Source organism: Dendropsophus ebraccatus, chromosome 1 (assembly GCF_027789765.1).
Source record: "Dendropsophus ebraccatus isolate aDenEbr1 chromosome 1, aDenEbr1.pat, whole genome shotgun sequence".
In the NCBI taxonomy this organism is placed as follows: Eukaryota; Metazoa; Chordata; class Amphibia; order Anura; family Hylidae; genus Dendropsophus; species Dendropsophus ebraccatus.
In genome coordinates this window covers 83,388,177-83,412,134 of record NC_091454.1, presented here as the reverse complement: position 1 = coordinate 83,412,134, position 23,958 = coordinate 83,388,177, and positions in this window count along the sequence as shown.

Below are 23,958 nucleotides of genomic sequence, written 5' to 3'. Positions count from 1 at the left end.
GCTATTATGGCTTTTTTAGTATTGTTTGTCTGAAGATTTTATGTGAATTCAAGAATAAAGATTATTATTGATTACATTGTTGTCCTTTGTTGTAGGAGTTATACTGACATGCAGAACATATATTACATGTTGGTTTTGCTGCAAGGTGAGTAGCATAAAAATAGAGCCTCCAAGAGAAACAGAACTGAGTTGTGTTTTTTTTTTATTACTTCAACCCACAAATGTATTTTTTGTATGTTGTTTGTGTCACAGAGTGGGCTACACTGTTTATTTACCTTCCAGGGTTATGTAAAAAGTGCAGCTCCCAATGCTACAGCAATTACACAACTCCCAATAATGTTAATGGAAGTTACCCAAATTACGTATGAAAGCCGCTGTTTTTGGTTTCCCCACCATCTCTGGTCACCAGGATTTTTATTTGTGCCCCTAGTAATCTCTATATTTTCCTTGCATAGTTACCACCTTATTCAGTTCAGTAAATGGGCACCATACTTTTCATTTAATACTGAATTTATCCTGGTATATTTGTGTATTGAAAAATTTAATTATGTCATTGAAAATGTAAGCTATTCACAGTTAAACGGGGTTATCCAGTGTTATATAAACATGGCCACTTTCTTCCAGAAACAGCACAAATCTTTTTCTTTCAAATCAACTGAGGTCAAAAAGTTATATAGATTTGTTATTTATTTCTATTAAAAAATCTCAAGTCTTCCCGTACTTATTAGCTCTTATATGTCATGCAGTAAATGTTTTATTTTCAGTCTGACACAGTGCTCTCTGCTGACATCTCTGGCCGAGACAGGAAGTTTTTGTCGGTTTTCTTTGAATCCCCATTAAAAACCTCTCCTGCTCTGGACAGTTCCTGTCTCGGCCAGAGATGTCAGTAGTGAGCATTGTGTCAGACTGAAAATAAAACAATATTTCCTGCAGGACATACAGGAGTTAATAAGTATGGGAAGACTTGAGATTTTTTAACAGAAGTAAAATACAAATCTATATAACTTTCTAACACCAGTTGATTTGAAAGAAAAAGCTTTTCAATGGACAACAAACTACAACTCGACTGGAGACAAGAATCATGTTGTCTTTGGAGGTGAGTGGACATGTTTTTCTAATGCTGGATAACCTGTTAAAAATCACAACCATTTGTCACTGTGTTTGGGAGATAAGCATGGCCTGTTTTACTTTGGGACAGGTGACTACCATGAAACCAAGATGAATTATTGCTTTCCTTGTGATGTAATGCTTCCATTAGCTTATGATGACCTACAGATGATTGGAAGTGACAGTTCCTTTCAAAAGCTGACATTTGTAAAATATTCAATGACAACTATTTTTGTCTATGCAAAGAAGAAAATCGAGGGCAATCACCATCTTGTGCAACTTCTTTGTTCAGCATGGTACAAGCCTAAAATCATGCAGGCATGCCGAAGTGGGCAAGGACACTAAATTACTTTAAACCATAGCAGCTTTTTCGATTTTGATGCTCCGGCATGCCTGGAAAATTTTAGGCTTGTACCACGCTGAATAAAGAAGTTGCACAAGATGATGAGTGCCCTTTATTTTCTTCTTTGCATGGACTATGTCAATGAATAAGACTGATTTTACGAGTGAGCACCCATAGCAACATTGTCCCATCCACCCTCATCTTGCTGCATTGTCGCAAGCCTGTCAAGCCTAGTGGGGAGAGCCGACTATTATGCCTATTCGATAAACTATTTTTGTCAGTTACTAAGACCAACAAATACTGGATTATTCTAAGTATGTCAATAATTGACAACATCTGTTTCATCATGTATGTTTCCGGTGCACAGCCATGTCATAGTGCAGTGCATTATATGGACAAAGAAAAAGTTTACTAATGGGACTAGTTAAAAAGTAAAAAAAATATATATATTAACATCCCCCTAACAAAATAAAAATCATATATTCTCCTCTAAAAAAAAATGTATAATGAAAAGTACTTTTACAAAGCTATACATATTTGGTATTGCCTCGGTATGACTCGGACTATAAAATTATGGTCTTCTGTTTCCTGACAATGATACCATTAAAAACTAAATATTTCTTTGCAAAAAACACGCCCCTACCCAGCACAGTCAAGAAATAAATTAAAATATTCTGGGTCTTGGAATGTGCTGACACCAATTAAAAAAAAAAGGTTTCCGCTGTGCCAAACTAGAAAAACATATAAATAGTGTTGAGCGAATACTGTACGATCGAATAGATATTCGATTGAATAGTAAGGTATTTGATAGTATCGAATAGTACGTTGAATATTCGATAAATATTCGATAAGCATTAAAATCCCCTTCCCTTTTCCTGAGGTTTCATTGTGGACTTGGTGAACCTCCAAGTGGTTGAATAGATGTTTTTCAATAATCGAATACTTGTTCCCATAGACTTTAATGGGATCGAATATTCGATCGAACGTTCGAATACCTGGGAGATATTCACTATTCGCTCATCACTACATATAAATACACATATACATACATATGTATATACAAACACATACACATATATACATTTTATATATAGTATATAGTGTACGTGTTAGGACTCGGGCTGTGCGTTCGGCTCAGCGTCCATAGCAGCCAGACTGCTTCTCATGTGTTTGCTATACTCTGCTCTGCTATTACATGTTGTAGCAGTGGCAAGTATTCTCTCCCTGGCTGATCAGCATAGGTGTTTTCTTTGTTCACTGATTGTTGACTTACAGCTGACTCACCAGTAATGCTGCGTTTACACTAAGCGATAATTCGCCCAATAGATCGTGTAACGATTTTGAAGCATCAATTTGGTTTTTATCGTGATCAGCGTTTAGTCGAATAAATCATTAGAAAAATCGTTAGAAAAATTGTTATTGCGATAATTTTTAAGATCGCTTAAGCCCATCCTGCACATAGGGTAAATCTGTGAAAGACTGTTAACACAAAGCGATTTGCGAATTTTTTGCGAAAGACGATTTGAGAACATGTTGAAAGATCAAAATGAAAGATTTCTTGCTCATCGCTTGATCATTTGTTGTCTTTACACAGAACGATTATCGCTCGAATGCGATCGTTATTGCGAAAATTCAAACAATAATCGTTCCGTGTAAATGCAGCATTAGCTGTTGGTATCTGGGCAGGACCTGGAGCCTCAATCAAGCCTGTGGCTGCGACTACTGGCTCCATAAGTATCCTCACTTGTGTCATGTTCCTTGCCTGCGATAGTACCTAGTCACTAATGTTACTTGACCTAGCGTTTCTCTGCATTTATTCTCTGGTTATCTGACTTCTGCTATTAAGCCTTTAATTACTCCTCTGGACACGATTTTGTACTTTGCTGCTCCATTTGGTTTTGACTTGGACTCCTGATTTTCCCTTTATTGTGTTGTGTATGGTCTTTTTTGGTTCTGTGTTCCATTAAGTGAGATCAGGGACTGACGTCCAGTTGTCCGTTGCTAAATAGAGCTTCTGAGGCTAGTAGGTAGGGACAGCGGGGTGGGTGCCAGCTTCAGGGCTCACTGGCAATCATGCTGACCAAGAGTATAACATTATAGTGTTATTTTCACTGCACAGAATTTGGCATATATTTAAAATGCAAAATAATAGATGCAAACACATTCTATAAAATGTACTCCGGTAGTTACTGTATATGATCCCTAAAATGGTGTCATTAGAAAGTACAACATTTTCTGCAAAAAAAAACAAAAACAACAACTTCATTTTACTATGTCATAGAAAAAAATAAAAATCTTACAATATGACATCATAAAAAGTTAAGAAAACTGGGCTCTAAAGCCCAAATTTGTCTTTTTGAGGCTGAAAATACAAACTACATAACCCAAAAGTAGTGATGCCAAACACTTGCCAAACACTCCCATCGGCTGTATCCATCTTTTCCTGGCAGTCCTAGCCCCCACAAGTAATTTCTTCATTTTGGTAGGGTAAATAAATCTAAAGGCTTGGCATGGTTGTTGCTTGATATGCTGAAGACAGATAACAAGCTAAATATTTATAGACACCATCAGACTCTTCTCATAGGAAATTACAGCCAGGTGAGTTTGACTCTTTTTGCAAGTGGTTATTTTTTCCACCATGATAATCGACAAGAAATGGCAGAAGATTTAAGCTTCAAAGTGTCTAGAATTGTGTATGAATCTCTGGAGGATATTTAAACAATATAAATGGAACAACATACTAAAGGCCCTTTTACATGGGGCAATTATCAGGCAAATTAAGGTTTGTAGGAATGCTCCTTTCCATCAATCAGCCCAGGTAAAAGGGCAAGCGATCAGCCAAATGAATAAGAAAATGGCAATTTGTTGAGTGCATCTCTTGTGCAGCCAATAAAATCATTGTTATCGGCCATACACTGTCCTGTGTAATCACATGTATGGTCAACAAGGATGAGTTTAAAGGGGAACTCTGGATAAGAAAAACTTGTTTTCTATTAAAAGTACATTAAAAGTTATATAGATGTGTCTATACAATGTATGGCTATGTTCACACTGCGTATGAGTCCGGCCGCATTTCGTATGCCGCTGTACATGTGCGGCTGAAACTACGGGGGTGGGAAAAATCGACATGTGGCCGGATGCGTATGAACCGCGAACATACGCCCACAGTACAGTTATGCTTCCCTAGCTTGTTTCGAAGCGATCTGAAACAGGTCATTTCCTTGGAAATCTTCGCCCAGCCCAATAAAACTCACAGAACCTTTTGGATCGAAAAATAAAGTTCAATTTAAAATTGAAATAAGTACTTCGTACGGGACCTCATGGAAATCCACGGAAATCACAGGAGGCTTGGCTGGATCCCCCAATCCCCTGAGTGATCCACCATCTCTTATGGCCAGAAGTAGGTGCAGCACTAATTTTACTGATTGTAATGGGTGGAGGACTGTGATGATCAGCTGAGGGAAAGCATTGCATTCTGGGAACTGCTCAACCAGGAAAGACAGAAACACAATACAGAACAATGCACAAGCCAAAAAAAGAGAAATGGCTGCACATCACACCCGTGGTTGAGACAAAAGCTTGTTCAGCTACATTTAAAAAACAACATCAGAAGTTAGTATATAATTTGATCAAACCATATTGCCTCTTGTACCAACGTGCAGGTCTTCTGATACATATGAGTCCCTAACCAAAAAAAATATCACTGTGCTGGTCAGCAAACACAATCCCTGCTTAACGTGCGCAAGCAGAGAAGGGGGGCCACGGAGTGGCCCTGCAACCCCAATGTCACAGGACCAAACCCCAAAGGGCCCCCCTGAACCCCACAGGCGGAAAAAGTGGACGCCAAGTAGCACAAGTGTGAACAAGCTCTTACCTCTCACCATTCTTCTGCTGGTATAATGGGAAAACACTAGGAGGTCCTCCCCCTATGTACACAGGTGCTTTCTGCTAAATTGGATCACATGGGTCTTACAAAGCATGAAAGCTAGCCAAACTGAAAAAAGGGACATAATACATAAAATATACACAAGCCAAAAAGACAGAAATGGCTGCACATTGCACCCATGGTTGATACGAAAGCTTGTTCAGCTACATTTAAAAACCAACACCAGAAGTTAGTATATAATTTGTTCAAACCATATTGCCTCATGTACCAACGTGCAGGTCTTCTGATACACATGAGTCCCTAACCAAAAAAAATCACTGTGCCAGTCAGAAAACACAATCCCTGCTAAACGTGCGCAAGCAGCAGAGAAGGGGGGCCACAGAGTGGCCCTGCAACCCCAGTGTCACAGGACCAAACCCCAAAGGGCCCCCCCCCCCGACACAGTGTGGAGTTAGTGTAGGGACCCGTGTGAACCAGGGGACCTGCACGTGGTACACGGGGCAATATGGTTTGATCAAATTATATACTGAAATCCTGGCGTTGGTTTTTTAAAATAGTCCTAGCAGCATTAGTGTCAGCCATAGGTGGGATGTGCAGCCGCAACCTTCTCTCCATGTCGTATTTCATAGTTCTCCCTTTTCTGAGCGGCTGGCGCTCCCCTTCATAGGACCCACATGACCCAAATTGGCAGGATATACCTGTGCTCACATGTCCGTACCTTATGTCTTTCCCATTCTGTCTGCAGCAGAAGTGGTGAGTGCAATACCATATTAATACTTGTGTTGTTTGGGGGCAGCCTTCCCTGGCGGTGGTGCCGGCTGGGTTGTGGTGGGGTATTTTGGGTTTGGTCCTGTGACATTAGGGTTGCAGGTCCATTCCATGGCCTCTCCTCCATGCATGTGCACGCTTTGCGGGGTTGGCGGTCGCCGACCGACACAGTGTGGAGTTAGCGTAGGGACCCGTGTAAACCAGGGGACCTGCACGTGGTAAACGGGGCAATATGGTTTGATCAAATTATATACCGACATCTTGGCGTTAGTTTTTTAAAATAGGCCTAGCAGCATTAGTGTCAGCCATAGGTGGGATGTGCAGCCGCTCCCTTCTCTCCATGTCATACAATACAGAACAAACAGAAGTTTCATTTTTTTAACCTCTACCTGGAGTTCCCCTTTAAATGGTTGTAGGAATGATCAAGTGATTGTGCAGCTGGCCACTTGATTAACCAAGCCAAGCTCTGTAACAGAGCACTAATCACAGGAATCGGCATTTGTTACTGTGAACCTGCTGGCCAGTGTAAACAGGCATTTACAAAGTAACTTTTAAAGGCAAACTATCATCAGGTTTGTGAAACAGGACCTGTCAACAGCTTCCTGAAACCACATACCTCATCTTTCCGACACTGTTCGTCTTTCCTTAGTCGGTGCCGCCGTTTTCAATATCTTTATTCATACAGAATATGTAAATTCTGAGCGCTGGGGTTGTTCCTCGGCCCCCCAGAGCACTGCTTGGCCCACCAACCTCATCCTTCGGTCATGCTTATGTATAACTGAACATGCATAGGTAGTTTCCCTTTAAAGTAGGCATATTTTTTTTTACTATAAAATGGCATTGTAAGGTGTAAATATTCCGAAATGTGGATTAAAATGTTTCAGTATATTTCTTACTCTTTTCATGGTTTAACTGCTAACTGATGTTTGCTCATAGATGTTACTTAGCTTCTAAATCTTTTCAAATTCCCCAACATCTTATCTTTGTAGTCAAGATCTAAATATATGCGGTACCAAACCCCTCACAACATACGTCTTGAGAAGATTTGTCTATGGTTAATAAAATAACAGACATAATTCTTCAAAATCTATAGAGTAACTTCAAACACCATATGCTACAAATGCAGCGTGGATCATATGCAGCTGTTAGACGTTATCAGATTGTCCTTAGAGAATGACTTGTCTGACAAATAAATTACTCTCTAGAATTATATATATATATATATATATATATATATATATATATACATACATACATACACAGTCCCGTAGTTATAGGACAAATAAATGCCATCACTAACTTAGCACAGGAAGGAAGGCCCATGTTTGCTTTCATTCTGTAATTATACACAATGGTGAGAGCTTACAAGCTTTTGTTTTTCCAAGAGTTTGTCCTGTGACCACAGCAGACATTTCAAATCACAATGGGAGAACAACAATAATGTAGAGCCCAAATAAAATACAATGCGTCCTGTGACATGATCAAGGGGAAGTAAAGAAGTTACTATCCCTGCTATTTTTTTTATTTTCAATTTAGTCAAGTGACATTGAATTGATTACTAATTAATAGAGATGTGTGCAACTGGAGCATGCTCAAACCCAATCAATCGTCCTTTCAATACTGTTGGCTGAAGAATTTGGATGCAGCCCTAGGGAGTCTGGGAAAACATGGATACAGTCACAGGCTGGATCTAAGTTTTCCCAGACTCCCTAGCGCTGCATCCACTGGTACTAAAATGCCGAACAATTGGACTAGAACATGCTCAAGTTGCACTCATCTCTACTGATAAAAACTTGGAGGTATTTATTATGCATTTATGTCAGGATCTTATGTAAAAAGCCCCAATTTTTGGGGCACACTCATATACACAATAAATTGTGATCTTTTTGGGTGATTTATGCCATGTTTGCCAGTTTTGTAAAACTGAGTTAATGCGCTTATTGATCCTTCACAGAACATCCACACTAGTGAAGTCCTTATCTTTTTTCGATAGTCCATTAAAGTATCAAGCCATGCATCTATCCACATAACAAAACTCCTCAAGAGAATTTATACTTATCCCCCTATTTTTGTATGTAATGTTGGTGAAGCGACTCCAAGACCATAAGGACCATTGTTTGCAGGTTGCTTAAGAATACTGTCTGAAATATCAACTAATACTTAAAACTAAGGGAAAGAAGCATGTTGCTGTATTCTCCTTGTTTCGACCCAGTGCATGTGACCCGAGACAGTCTTATTGATATTCCCATAGACTTTCTATAAAAGTCTATCTTCGTCTTGCATCAAAAGTATCAGCACTAAAAATATGACCAATCAAAAATTTTGATAAATTTCTAAAACATATTAAAAGTGACAATGCCTATTTAGATAGATTTGATACCATTCTCTGAAATGTAGTTCTGTTTGTTGACAAAAATATCAACCACTACCTCATGTCTAGCTTTGTGATGTTGTGGTTTTAGTACTTTGTGTAGCGGTGGGCAGCCATCTTTATCTAATATTATGGGTGTCATTAGCCTGTAAACCAGTAGTAGAAGTCTTATATCTAGATCCAGAGCTCCTTTGCCATGCATGAAATGCCAGTGATTGAGCCAAAAGAGTTATAATCATAATTATTATAATTATTATGTAGAATACAGAAGCATATGGTATAATGTAAATGTGATCACTACATTTACAAAAAATAATTAGTTGTATTCTTGGCTATGTAGTATAGTCCTTCCTTGCTGTGTAGGGTAAGGAGGTTTCTGACAACTTTTGCAGCTGAGTAAAATCTTGACCAGGGGAGTAAGAAATAATCTTGTTTTCTTCAGTATGCTAGGCCGTACATCAAGCCTTAGGTCCAGGCAGTGTCCAGTTCCCTGGAACCTGTGAGGCAATTTAAGTGCAGCATTACTTTACCAACAGCAGGGACATGGGGGCATCTGCCCAGAACACAAGGTGGGATTAGAAAATAGTCACCCCGACACACAGGGCCTCTGTCCCCCCGTTTATTGACGTAACAGAGGTGGTCTACTGCCTGCATTCTGTACTGTTCAGCAAACTGACATGCAGGACCTCCTGTAATTCATATAGTCTTACCTCACAATAACCCTCTGAAGACCACCTCCTTTTTGTACATACTTCCTCTATATGGCACCCTGCCAATTAATGGCAGAGTTGTCAGCACTGATACCAAGCAAGTACACATTGGTTATCTCCTCTCTCTCTTCCACCTGGCCCCTAAACCAGTACAGCAAGAGGAGAAGAGGACAAAAAGAGGGGGAAGTTAGAACCGGACAACACCGAAGGGACAATGCCACAATGAAGGGACTCGCACAAGGCACACACATTCAAATGATTAGTACAGAAAAGGGTGCCATGCAGTGCCAGATCCTGCCTATGGTTGACCAGTCTACCACTTTGTCTTGTCATTTCCCAAAGCAGAAACTCTTTTTATTTTGTAAATATTTCTATTTGTGGTGTCTTGATAATTAAGACTTGTGATGGTGAAGTTTTGCATTATTCTATACTACATTATATAAGACGTGCATAATTATTCTGACTTGCATCTTTTCACCTATTATTCTGAATACGGATAAAGCAGGCAATTAAATCACTTCACGGAAAGGGCAGCATGCAGTAAATGGCAGATTCTCTTTAAATAGCAAGCAAACCTGTTTATGAGTTAATGTCCTGATACTTCATATAAGGGATGGTCCGAACCTGCCGAGGTTCGGGTTCATATGAACCCGAATGCTCGGCAGCAGATTCCCGCTGTCTGCCCACTCCATGGAGCGGGCGGATCCAGCGGGAGTAACGCCCTGAAAACTGGGATACAGCCTATGGCTATGGCTGTATCCCAGTTTTCCAGGCGGTCCTCCCGCTGGATCCGCCCGCTCCACGGAGCGGGCAGACAGCGGGAATCATTTCCGAGGGTTCGGGTACCTACGAACCCGAACCGAACTCGGTTCGGACCATCCCTACTTCATATGTCTCAACCTAAGACCCCAAAGGACATGTTGCTTTATCAGGAACTTTGTGGGCAAGTGCTTAGAGAGGTCCTGATTCCTAGCCCCCCTCCGGTTCCCTGGGGTCAACACATACTGTAGCTTGTGACTTTGACCAATCAGTGTCACAGGTGTAACTTCTGAGTGTCCTGACTGTGTTAACTTCAAATTCAGTGAATCGATTACGTTGAAGCCCCAATTGTCGGCAGGTATTTTTTGCATAGGCCTAACCCCAGAAAACAGGAGGCACAGCTCATTGCAAACATCTCCCTTTTTACTGTGTTCCATTTTATTAAAAGTTGGCAAGTGTGCTGTGGAGGCATATTTTTTATGTCAGAGCTTGGGCCAGTTCAATTCCATCAGCATAGCAGAGATGGCAGAGAACTGCTAAAGTAAATATATTAAGTTTTATCATTTTACTGTTTTAGAATCACAAACATTTAATCATTTAAAAAAAATTAAAACATTAGAAAATAGTTTGCAAAACAAGTTTTTCTATAGACTGTGTCCTAAATAAGCAATGAAAGCAATTGTCTTTAAGAGACAATATTTAAAATCCATATTTGTGCCATGATGCCTTTTTATCTTTTGCACCACTGGAGCAGGTTAAAAGACTCAAAGAGGAAGATTTATCATTGTGCGCCTGGCGTACACCAGGGAGCTGTGCAAACCACCCTGATGGGCAGGCAGGGGAGGCACAGCAAGGTGGGGAGGAGACAAGGCCTCCTCCTACATCTGATGTATCATGATTTACACCTGGCATAAATCATGGCAGGAATCTACACTTGCTCCAGACAGGCGTAGATGTCTGCACTTGCCGTGCGGCATGCGCAGGTGCCACTAGGCCTTACTAAAAGGCATGGACCTCCCTTGGTGCATCTACACAAAACGATTCAACCGTTCAAATTTTCGCGATAACTATCGCATTTGAGCGATAATTGGCTCGTGTAAACACAGCAAGCGATCAAGCGATGAGCGAGAAATCGGTCATTGTGATCTTTCAACATGTTCTCAAATTTTTGTTGGTTGTTAGGTAAAAATTTGCGGATTGCTTGGTGTAAACAGTCTTTCACAGATTCACCCTCTGTGTGAGATGATCTTAAAAGAATCGCAATAACAATTTTTTAAATGATTTTTCACTTCGTCTAAACGCTGATTGTTATAAAAACCAAAATGTTGCTTCAAAATTAATAAACTATCGATTGTGCGAATTATCACTCCGTGAAAAACAGACCATTAGTAAATCCAGTAAAGTGCATGGGAGCAGAGCTTTATTTAAGATCAGTGTACGGGTATGTCGCTCTTGATCACTTCTAGACATGAGCGAATTAGACAAGGTATTTGATTACTGGGAGTCCTGGAAAACATGAATACAGCCTATGGCAGCCACCGGTAAGAACACAAGTGTGCTCTACTCAAGGTTCACTCATCTCTAATAATCCCCCCCCTATGCTTAAATCATTGGGAAATTACATTTTGTACATTTGGTCAGATTAACGTTTTTTTATTCATACCAATCAATTACTAACCATCTGATTAAAATTAAGTCAATGAGAAATAAAAGCATAGTTTTTGTTTTAAATTATGTCGGAATATTTTGAAATATACACCCCCTACAGATATCAAACAGTTTGTAAGGATTTCATCTCCTTCTCACACATCTAAACTGCTTTGAAATTTGTACATTGGAAACAGAAACAATGGCCACAATAGGACTAAATTATTCTGTACAGAAGAAAACACTCCTAGCATGAAAAAAAAGATTTGTGCTTTGAGAGTAGTAGAGATGCTATAACACTGAAGGAGTTATCTCAACAAGACAGCCATTGTCTATATGCTCTTTTAGGGTAAGTATACACACAAAAAGTCATATGGAAATCCAATGCTCTACGTAGGGCATTTGAAAATGTTTTTTTTAAAAAGCGCACTCCCATTGTGGTAAAACTTGATATATGTGATGTTGTGGTCATATTTATTCTTTGAGTTTGATATACAGTTATTATACCAAAAGGCCCCTATACACATCAAATACAGGAGATGTTGATGACACCTTATGAGTCTATCTAATGTGTATGGGCAACTCCAACCTTTTCTATGACAAATGATGATTCGGGAAATAACCATTAGGGATGTTACATTTCTACTGCCTGGTCCCTTTGTTCTTTGGGAGATAAGCAGATACCAGAGGAGTAAGGTGTGGTATGATGCAGGTATAAGTTTCTTACTTTATGGTACACTAATGGTATTTGTGTCAGCTGAGCCAGTGATGTTATCGTCAAGATGCCAGTAATTGTCCAGCACACAGGTGTGATGTTAATACCAGCTTGTTTGTGTGGCTGGCTGTGTTTCCCAAATGGTCGGTAACTGGTTGTTGCTGGTCCCTTGGGCTCTTGTTACAGCAGTCCTGAGTGGCAACTAACCAACCCGGACTGTCGGTACCGTCACCCACAGAAGGGGAAAAATAACCCAAGGTGTGCGGTTCTGTGCATATAAGTGCCGATGCGAATGGAAGATGACAGAGTCCCGGAAGTATAAAAATATAACAGCTTTACTGTGAGGCTTTGCAATAAAACAGCACACATTTTCACATGTACATAAATCTTTACACACTGGAGGACTGCTTGACCTTTGTGCTGAAGGAGATGCTTGAGAGTAGCAAGAAGGAAAGGTAGTTGTAGCGGTGTTTGTAGAGTAGAGTGGAGTAGAGGGGAGGAGTTGGCCAGAGAAGCCCCAACCCAGTATAGTAGTGTACTCTGCCGGAACCTGAAGATATCTTCAATAGTGAAGTGTTACTTGTGCTTGTGTATAGACTTTGGCCTGACCACCTTCTCCCCCTGGTATTATGGAACCCATCCCAGTAGAGTAGTACAAACCCCAGCTGTGGTTATCTGAGAGTAGCTAGGTGTCTGAGGTGTCCCAGTTACCTTCACTGTGCAATAGGATACGTAGGCCTTCTGTGGTGGCTGCTTTGTGCTATCCACGCTAGTTCCACTGTAGTCAGGATACTGCCCTGCTCTGTTCAGTTTGTCCTGATGTGGGTCAGGGTGTTCCTTGGTTACCTCTCCCTTTGTTTGCTTAGTACTGCATAATAGATATAGTAGTCGTAGTAAAAGAACCGTTGGTCTCTATCTGCATCTGTACACCAAGGTGACCAGACTTAACTAAACTCATTGTCCCTGACAGGGGTCCTGACATCAGCCAGGCCCTGGCTTAACAGCAGGGACAGTGGTTTTTGTGTCCTTCCTCTCAGAGAATCTGGATAATACGGAGAATACTGTGCACTTCCTCCACCAGTGTAAACTCCTCCTACAGTGGCTGTAGTGTGCCTCTCGGTGAGTGGTGGGGATAAGTGTAGGCAGGAGCAAGAAGGAAAGAGATAAGTTAGAAGAGAAGAGCACCTCCTATTGGTCAGCAATAAACACATGGCATAAACAAAATATTAACCCATGACTTCCTTCACTTGTGCAATATATATCAACATAAATCACTGACACCTAGTGGTGAAATACCTCATCCCCACTTTAACCTGAGAGAAAAACGGCTTTTTTGACAGGTTCACAGGAGAGAGAAAAAAACACCAGTTGGCGTGACACAACAAAGGCAACAGCTTACCCAGAACACATGAATGCATATGAACATAAGCACATGCATATGACTGCTGGAGCCCATGTGCCCAAATTCTTAATGAAAGTGCCTAAAAGGAAGTGTGGAAAATACTGTATTATTCTTAAAAGGGAACCAGTCATGGGTACTACACATATAAAGGCACAGGCGCAAAAGATGAAGTCATAACGTTTCCTAATAAGTCTTTCTCCTGCACTCCGGTGTATGCAGTATATGCAGGAAAGACTACTTTCAATGTCACTCACAGGGTTAGGAAATAGCTAGGAACTGGGCGGAGACAGGGCTGCGACTAAACAGGGCTCACTTCAGTGTGAAAAGCAATTAATGTTCCTGTATCAATTTATTCATTAAATTAAACATTAAATGTACCAGAGATTGACTCACAGTTCTGTTATCTTCACTTTTCTTTATATATTAGAGGCATTCAGCATGTTACACTCCATAGAAGTTGGCGTTCCTTCAATATGTAGTGCGACATTTCGGGGTGGGATATAAACTGCACCAACCTTTAGACCATTGGCTTGGTAACCAGGTAGTGACTTGTATAAGTACAAATATTGGTGCAAACACTTATGCATATACAGTGGTACCACGGTTTTTGAACTTCATTGGTTCCGGAAGGCAGTTTGAGAACCGGGCAGTCTGAGAACTGAGCAGCGTTTTTCCATAGGAAATAATGTAAATGTGTTTAATTAGTTCCAGAACCCACCAATAATTACCTACAGCACCCATATATTACATAAGTGCATAGTTTAATCACTACAGTACATTACAGAACAGCACTATACTGTACAGGACATTACAGAACTGCACTATACTGTACAGGACATTACAGAACAGCACTATATACTGTACAGGACATTACAGAACAGCACTATATACTGTACAGGACATTACAGAACAGCACTATATACTGTGCAGAACATTACAGAACAGCACTATACTGTGCAGAACAGCACTATACTGTACAGGACATTACAGAACAGCACTATATACTGTACAGGACATTACAGAACAGCACTATACTGTGCAGTACATTACAGAACAGCACTATATACTGTACAGGACATTACAGAGCAGCACTATATACTGTACAGGATATTACAGAACAGCACTATATACTGTACAGTACATTACAGAACAGCACTATATACTGTACAGGACATTACAGAGCAGCACTATATACTGTACAGGACATTACAGAGCAGCACTATATACTGTACAGGACATTACAGAGCAGCACTATATACTGTACAGGATATTACAGAACAGCACTATATACTGTACAGTACATTACAGAACAGCACTATATACTGTACAGTACATTACAGAACAGCACTATATACTGTACAGGACATTACAGAACAGCACTATATACTGTACAGGACATTACAGAACAGCACTATATACTGTACAGTACATTACAGAACAGCACTATATACTGTACAGTACATTACAGAACAGCACTATATACTGTACAGGACATTACAGAGCAGCACTATATACTGTACAGGACATTACAGAGCAGCACTATATACTGTACAGGACATTACAGAACAGCACTATATACTGTGCAGAACATTACAGAACAGCACTATACTGTGCAGAACAGCACTATACTGTACAGGACATTACAGAACAGCACTATATACTGTACAGTACATTACAGAACAGCACTATATACTGTACAGGACATTACAGAGCAGCACTATATACTGTACAGGATATTACAGAACAGCACTATATACTGTACAGTACATTATAGAACAGCACTATATACTGTACAGTACATTATAGAACAGCACTATATACTGTACAGTACATTACAGAACAGCACTATATACTGTACAGGACATTACAGAACAGCACTATATACTGTACAGGACATTACAGAACAGCACTATACTGTATAGTACATTACAGAACAGCACTATACTGTATAGTACATTACAGAGCAGCACTATATACTGTACAGTACATTATCGAACAGCACTATATACTGTACAGTACATTATCGAACAGCACTATATACTGTACAGTACATTACAGAGCAGCACTATATACTGTACAGTACATTACAGAGCAGCACTATATACTGTACAGTACATTACAGAGCAGCACTATACTGTACAGTACATTATAGAACAGCACTATATACTGTACAGGACATTACAAAGCAGCACTATACTGTACAGGACATTACAGAACAGCACTATATACTGTACAGGACATTATAGAACAGCACTATATACTGTACAGTACATTACAGAGCAGCACTATATACTGTACAGGACATTACAGAGCAGCACTATACTGTACAGTACATTATAGAACAGCACTATATACTGTACAGTACATTATCGAACAGCACTATATACTGTACAGTACATTACAGAGCAGCACTATATACTGTACAGTACATTACAGAGCAGCACTATACTGTACAGTACATTATAGAACAGCACTATATACTGTACAGGACATTACAGAGCAGTACTATACTGTACAGGACATTACAGAACAGCACTATACTGTACAGGACATTACAGAACAGCACTATACTGTACAGTACATTACAGAACAGCACTATACTGTACAGGACATTACAGAACAACACTATACACTGTACAGGACATTACAGAACAACACTATATACTGTACAGGAAATTACAGAGCAGCACTATACTGTACAGTACATTACAGAACAGCACTATATACTGTACAGGACATTACAGAGCAGCACTATACTGTACAGGACATTACAGAACAACACTATATACTGTACAGGACATTACAGAGCAGCACTATATACTGTACAGGAAATTACAGAGCAGCACTATACTGTACAGTACATTACAGAACAGCACTATATACTGTACAGGACATTACAGAGCAGCACTATACTGTACAGGACATTACAGAACAACACTATATACTGTACAGGACATTACAGAGCAGCATTATACTGTAGAGTACATTATAGAACAGCACTATATACTGTACAGTACATTATAGAACAGCACTATATACTGTACAGTACATTATAGAACAGAACTCCAGCAGTCTTATACAGTACTGTACTGTATGTGAAGCCTCACCAGTGCTAAACTCACCACGTACAAAAATGTTCAGATACCGTATGCCCGAAAAGTATTTGAGAATTTGAGTTTGAGAACCAAAGCAAACTTTCCTTAAAAATACAGTTTGAGTTCCAAGCAGTTTGAGAACCGAACAGTTTGAAAAAGGAGGTACCACTGTATGCGTATTTAGGCTATGTTTACACTATGTAAGAGACCAGCCGTTCCGTGACACGGCCAGGTCACGGAACGTCCGGTCTCTGCAAAGATCATCCCAGCCGATACTGCAGTGATCTTTATGGCCGTAGTGTTCTGATGCGGGCGCATCAGCACGCGCCCGCATCAGAACTCCCCATAGGACACAAAAAAAGCAAGCGTCCGGAGCCACTCGCTTCATTGTGTGAACTGACAGGGTTTCCTATGGCCGCAATTCACTGAATTGCGGCCGCAGAAAACTGACATGTCAGTTCTTTGCGGCGCCGCACGGGATCCCGGCCGGAGCGTATACGATGTGTATACGCTCCGGCCGGGATCCCATAGAACAATAGGTATTGTTCCACAACGTGCAAAGTACGATGGCAACAACAGCCGTACTTTTACGTAGTGTGAACATAGCCTAAGGACGTAAGTTTGTAATATTGCAATTGAATGTTTTCATGTGATTTGTTGTAACCACATAGAGGAGCAGGCTTGAATGGAGAAAAAGGAGCAATGTTCCCCCTGTCAGCACTCATGAGTAAGGGGGTCCCATGGCAGATGGGAAGAATGCCAACTCCAATGGAGTTCAACACACTAAAAGCCCTATCAGTGACAATGATGTACCGAAAACTCTATTAAATAAAGAAAAGTGAAGACAACGGAAATGGTGAGTCGATCACTGGTACAGTTAATGCTGTAATTCATTAGAAAGTGCGTACTCCAGGTAAAAAGTTACAGTAAACACAGCACACTGCCTGTCAGCACGCTCTGTAGGGTGGTTAAAAGGAAAAAAGGCTTCTATGTCCTGGCAGCATGTAACATAGAAGCCTCTTTTCCTGTCAATCACCTTGCAGAGCGTTTTGACAGGCAAAGAGTCATGACTAGTCACTACCCTGTCTCTGCCCAGTTCATAGCTAGCAATCCCCATGCACTGCATTAAAAGAAATCTTTTCCACATATACAGTCACTGAATTAAGGGAGGAAGACTTGGTAAGAAACATTGTGACCTCATCTTTTGGGCACTGCTAGTTCCTTTAGGCCAGTGCTTCTCAAACCTTTTCTACTGGAGCCTCACCCAACAGACCAAGGCAATGCCTGGGCCTCACCAGACTGACTAAGAGGGTGCCGGGGCCTCACTATCTGTGGTGAAAGACCATCTAAAAGCTGAAAACAATGCTAGGGCTACCTTTCACCCATCTCCGAAGCTCTTTATACCAATAAAGCAAGTACAAAATAAATTATTAATGTTGCTAATATGGAGATTTTTGCAAACAGTAAAAGGACTTTGCAGATCATAGTTACTTTGTGAAAACTGGTTTCTAAGCTGGGCCTCACCAACAACTAGGGGGCGCCTTACTGGTGAGGCACACCTCACAGTTTGAGAAGCACTGCTTTAGGCCATGTTCACATGACGTAAGACACCGGCCGTTCCATGACCCGGCCAGGTTACAGAATGGCTGGTGTCAGAGAAGATCATCCCAGCAGGTACTGCAGTACCGGCCGGATGATCTTTATTTCTGATTAATTGAAATGCAGGCACATCAGCGTGCGGCCAGTACCGCGCGCCCTATTATGTGCAGTTTTTTGTGGTGTGCTAGGGATCCCGGTCGGAGTGTATACTATGGGGTACATTTATGAAGTCCATCGTTTTTACGCTGGGTTTACAAATGTCCCCGCAGCTCTGGAGCTCAGGGGATTTATGTAGAAGCGCATTGCCATAGACGGCAGCACTACGTAAGTTCCGTAGTAATCACGGCCATTTTTGCTGATTTGCTATTTACAGAACTTACATAGTGTGAACATAGCCTTAAACTATGTGCAATGCTCGAAAATGGTTATCTTTTAATTTTTTTATTTCAATAAAATGATTAATAAAGCGTATTTTTTATTTATTTTGTGCCTGTCTGGTATTTCTTTGCAGCCTCCAAGACTTTAAAAATGTGGTAAAGAGCATAATTCTGTAGACTGATATTTCCTAAATTTAACCCGGCATGTCAGGAAACCCTCCATGCCTATACTTACTGGTTAATAAATTTAAGCAAGTATTCACATGTGACCAGCATCTGTTAGAAAGGACTAAATAATAATCTGGATATAATTTCTATATGCATATTAAGTCCATCTTAACACCAACAACACTCCCAAACTGTCCCTTTATTAAATGGTTGGATTTCATGGTGTTTTGATCATTGTGACAAGATTTATTTTCCTTTTTTTTTCTTTGAAAAGTGCTGATGCTAAATTTTTGAAACTTAAAAAAAAGTGTTGTTTTAATTTGTTTTGTTTTTCAACATTTTATTAATTCACTAGAAAGAGAAAATAAAATCAAACAAAAGCAAATGCAAAAGTAACCCCTTCATGAGGCAATTTTCATTTTTGTGGTTTAATCTTTTCCTTCTCCCCTTTTTTAAAAGAATGTACCACTAGCATCGATTTGTGGTGTTTTACATAAATAGACCGGTATAGGCACAGGGATGCAGCCCCATTCTCCTCCCCTCTGTGACATGGATCCATTAATTCTAATGGAGTCGCATCACAAAGGGGAGGGGAGACTGTCACATTGAGGGCCAGCGTGCCAGCCTCCCATGCTTCATACTGGGCCGGTGCTTGTGAATAGACCAGAGGGCCGGTCTAAAAAAAAGCCACAGAGCAATGTACTACTGGTACATTCGCTTTAAAGTCACAACACTTTTATTAGAAATAAGTAAAATAGGGTTTCTACAAGACCACAAACTTGCCTGTACAGACCAGGTCCTACAGTATATATAGGTTTAGCATTTACTACATTAAAGAGGTTCATAGTTTTAATCTTCTGATGCCAGAAAGTTATACAGATTTGTAAATCCAGCCTTCCAGTACTTATCAGCTGTTGTATGCACTGTAGGAAGTGTTCCTAATAAAAATGATTAAAACAGGAAGTGTTGTATTCTTTCCAGTCTGACACAGTGCTGTCTGCTGCCACCTCGGTCCATAAGCAGAGATTTTTCATAGGGATTTACTACTGCTCTGGACGGTTCCTATAACTGACAGAGGTGGCAGCAGAGAGCATTGTGTCAGACTGGAATTAGAATACTCGCTTGCTCATAGCAGAGAAAGAGAAAACAGAGATTCCCAGACAAAAAAATATCAAAAAGTACATATTAACATGAGAAAATCCCAAAATACCAGCGTCCTCAAAGAAGGGAAAAGCACACTGTCTGTGTGACCTAAAACTGCCCAGAACTAGACCAATCTCCATACTTGTGTGCTCAAGTGATGCACAGCAAAGAAAATGATGGACACATAACATTGATCAATGTACAAGATCAAAGGGTCCAGATTTTTTTTATATGTATGCATGAGCATTACTTTTTTTTATATATTTTGTATTTAATTGATTGTGTGGTTTTAACCCAAAAAAATCCATTGCTTTCCCTTACTATAGATGAAAAGTTAAAAAGCAGTAGCCTAGGTAACCAATTTATAAACTTGGATAATGGTTTAAATATAGATCTTACCTCATCTAATACACGAAAATAAAGTACAAGTACGCTGAATCAGTAAGGGCCTTTCATTTTTTTTTTGCAAGAATAACAACTTTGTTACACAATTAAAAATGTATATATATATATATATTACACTACACAAGATGCTGAGAGAGAAAATGTAAAACTTAGCCGATATACAGCCTTGCTTAGTGGCAAGTCACTAACCTCTTTGTAAAGCCACATTTGCACAGGGTACTTGGTTTTAATTTTTATTTTCTTTACACAATGTCTGAACTGGATTCTGAAGGGAATATAAAGGAAATAGTGCATTTTAATAAAAGAAAGCATTGATGATTAACAACTCCTTATAAAAACTAAAAGCACAAGAAGAATTTTTTTTGTTATTTAGAGCCTCTATCCTGATGTACTGCCTATAATGCATTTCAGATGTGAAAAATCAGGCTTTGAAGGCTTTAACGAATAAATACCTAAAAAGTTTGTACCATCTGTTAAGTTATTGTGTTGGCTTGAGGCTTAACATTAAGGCTATGTTCACACTACGTGAAGAGACCGGCGGTTCCGTGACCCGACCGGGTCACGGAACGGCCGGTCCCTGCACAGATCATCCCGGTCGGTACTGCAGTACCGGACGGATGATCTTTTGGCCGCAAAGGTTCTGATGCGGGCACATCAGCGCTCGCCCGCATCAGAACCTCCCACAGCACACAATGAAGCAAGCGGGCGGAGCCGCTCGCTTCATTGTGTGAACTGACAGGTCTTTCTGTGGCCGCAATTCACTGAAATGTGGCCACAGAAGACTGACATGTACCGGATCCCGGCCGGAGCGTATACGATGTGTATACGGTCCGGCCGGGATCCCATACAAGAAAAGGCATTTCCACACCGTACAAAGTATGGCTGTTGTTGCCGATGGCAACAACGGCCGTACTTTTACGTAGGGTGAACATAGCCTAAAGCTGTAATATACATTCAGATAATGTAATAAGATTCTGTCCCTCCTACCATTTATTAATATATATTTGTGATGCAGTGTGTTAGTTTATTAGCTTCAGATTTAGTTTTGTTTATTTATTTATTTATTTACTTATTTTCAAATTGTTTTGTTATTTTTTGTTTATTTCTTTATTTTTTATTTAAGGGGTAGTTCCTTCTTAGATACAGAGGAAAAGGTACCTGGTACCCTTGCCACCCACATACAAGCCACATAAAAATACCAACAGTTTTCCTCATTACAAACAACAATGGTTTACTCTAAAACAGTGCTTCTCAACTCCAGTCCTCATGGCCACTAACATGTCAAGTTTTGAGGATTTCCTTAGTTTTTTACAGGTGATATAATTATACTCAGTTCATCAGGTATAAGCACATGTGATCTTTGTATAGGATTTCCTTAAAACATGACCTGTTGGAGGGCTATGAGGACTGAAATTAAGAAGCACTGCTCTAAAAAGTGTTTCAGAGAAAAGTATAGTTTCAATAAGACCTGAGTATGGGAACAAGTATTCATTGGCCAACACCCCTTTGGCTTCTCAGATTCACTAATAAGTATTTCTTAATTAGCTTATAGGGAGAGTACTGCCAATCTTTTACAAACAGGAAATCTCATACTGGAAAATGGATTTAGTATCTTGACTTCTTAGGTCTGGATGCTTGGATGCTTTGTTAGCCTTTAAAAGGATTCAGGGCCAGGTACCTTAGCACAGACTATAGAGTTATGTCTTGCCTAGGTCTGTCCCAGTGTGATAACTGTTTCATGTACTTATCCTCTTGCTATCCTGATTTTGGTATATGAAAGTCATGGTCACGAGGGCAGGTAGCTTAGTAAACTAGTGTTTAAGAAAGGAAAAGTTAGGTATAGGAATGGATTCATACCATCTTTTTAAATCTGTCTGAGTATTTCCATTTCAGGATAAAAAAAAAAAAAGAAAAAAAAAAAAATCAGGAATGGCGCTGCTATAAAGAATAAGCGCATTTATTGAAGTATCACAGGCAACACATTTCTGAACGATAATGTTTCTTTCATTAGGCTAAAAAATGGTTTATACAGACACAAACACAGCGGTGCTTTAAAAAGACCATGGAAGTGACATCACAGACAACATAGGTGGGGCCTGTTATAACACATATTAATATAATAAATAAAACAGTCATATATAATAGTATGCATATAAAAATGGGGACATATAAAACTATAAATAAATAAATACAGACTTTTCAACAAATAATTGTGTTTGCAATTTAATTTAACCCCTTCGGAGCAAAAGTTTTCAAGCTATCTTCCAAGTCTTCATTACTTCAAACCTATTGGAAGCTGGAACTGTCCAGAGCAGGAGAGGTTTTCTATGAGGATTTGCTACTGCTCTGGACAGTTCCTGATATGGACAGAGGTGACAGCAGAGAGCACTAGACTAGACAGAATACGCCAATTCCTGTGGGACATACAGCAGCTGATAGGTACTGGAAGACTGGAGATTTTTAAATAGAAGTGAATTACAAATCTATATAACTTTCTAAAATAAGTTGATTTGTAAGGAAAAGGTTTTTGCCGGAGTACCCCTTTAAGGCAGGAATCCTACTGTAATGGCCATGACCTGAGAAACTTTTTTTCTTGATCATTTAGCTACCTATGTAGTTAATAGAAAGTGTGACAACAGAGCGTTATTGAAAAGAAAAAATGGCGAACGTCATTTTGCTGTTTTGCCGCCTGTCAGTGCAATGACAGCTGTTGGCACATTATTCTAGTTCAGGTGGACTAATTGGCCTTTGGGTGTGTCTTTAACCCCTTCACATTAGCAATCTGTATATATACGTTCCTATTGCACATGCCCCGTGCAGTAGGAAAGTATATATACATTCCTGCTCATCTGTGTACAGCACCGGAGATAATGAGAATCAGCTGCGATCCCGCAGCTGACCCCCATTAACCCCTTAGTGACTGCCGAAACGGCGGTCACTAATGGGCCGGTGCCGCCGCTGTATTTCATCTACCCACACCGTAAATCCACGGTGGGGGGAGATGAAATAAGTAAAATCAGACCCCAGATCAGCCCCCCTAGTGCCCCGATCACTAACCCCCCTCCCCACGGCGGCCATCAGATTCAAGATGGCTGCCGCCATCACTGTGAACAGACTAATGTCTGTTCACAGTGAATAAATAATAAAAATTAATGAAAGACCCATGCTCTCCGCCACCGGAGGTAGCGGAGAGCATGGGGCAGTGATCGCTTATACCATGTACCGCTGATCGCTTGTACCATGTGCTCCAGGCACTTTTTATCCCCTGTCACCATAAATGATTGGTGACAGGGGATAAAAAGTGAGGTCGTCCGTAATCACGTCAGATTGCACGTAACCCCCCAGATTACCCGGAACCACCGCACGTTGCCCGTAACCCCCTCCAGATTGTCCGTAATCACCCCAGATTGTCCGTAACCACCCCAAATTGCATGTACCCACCCCAGATTACCTATAAGCACTT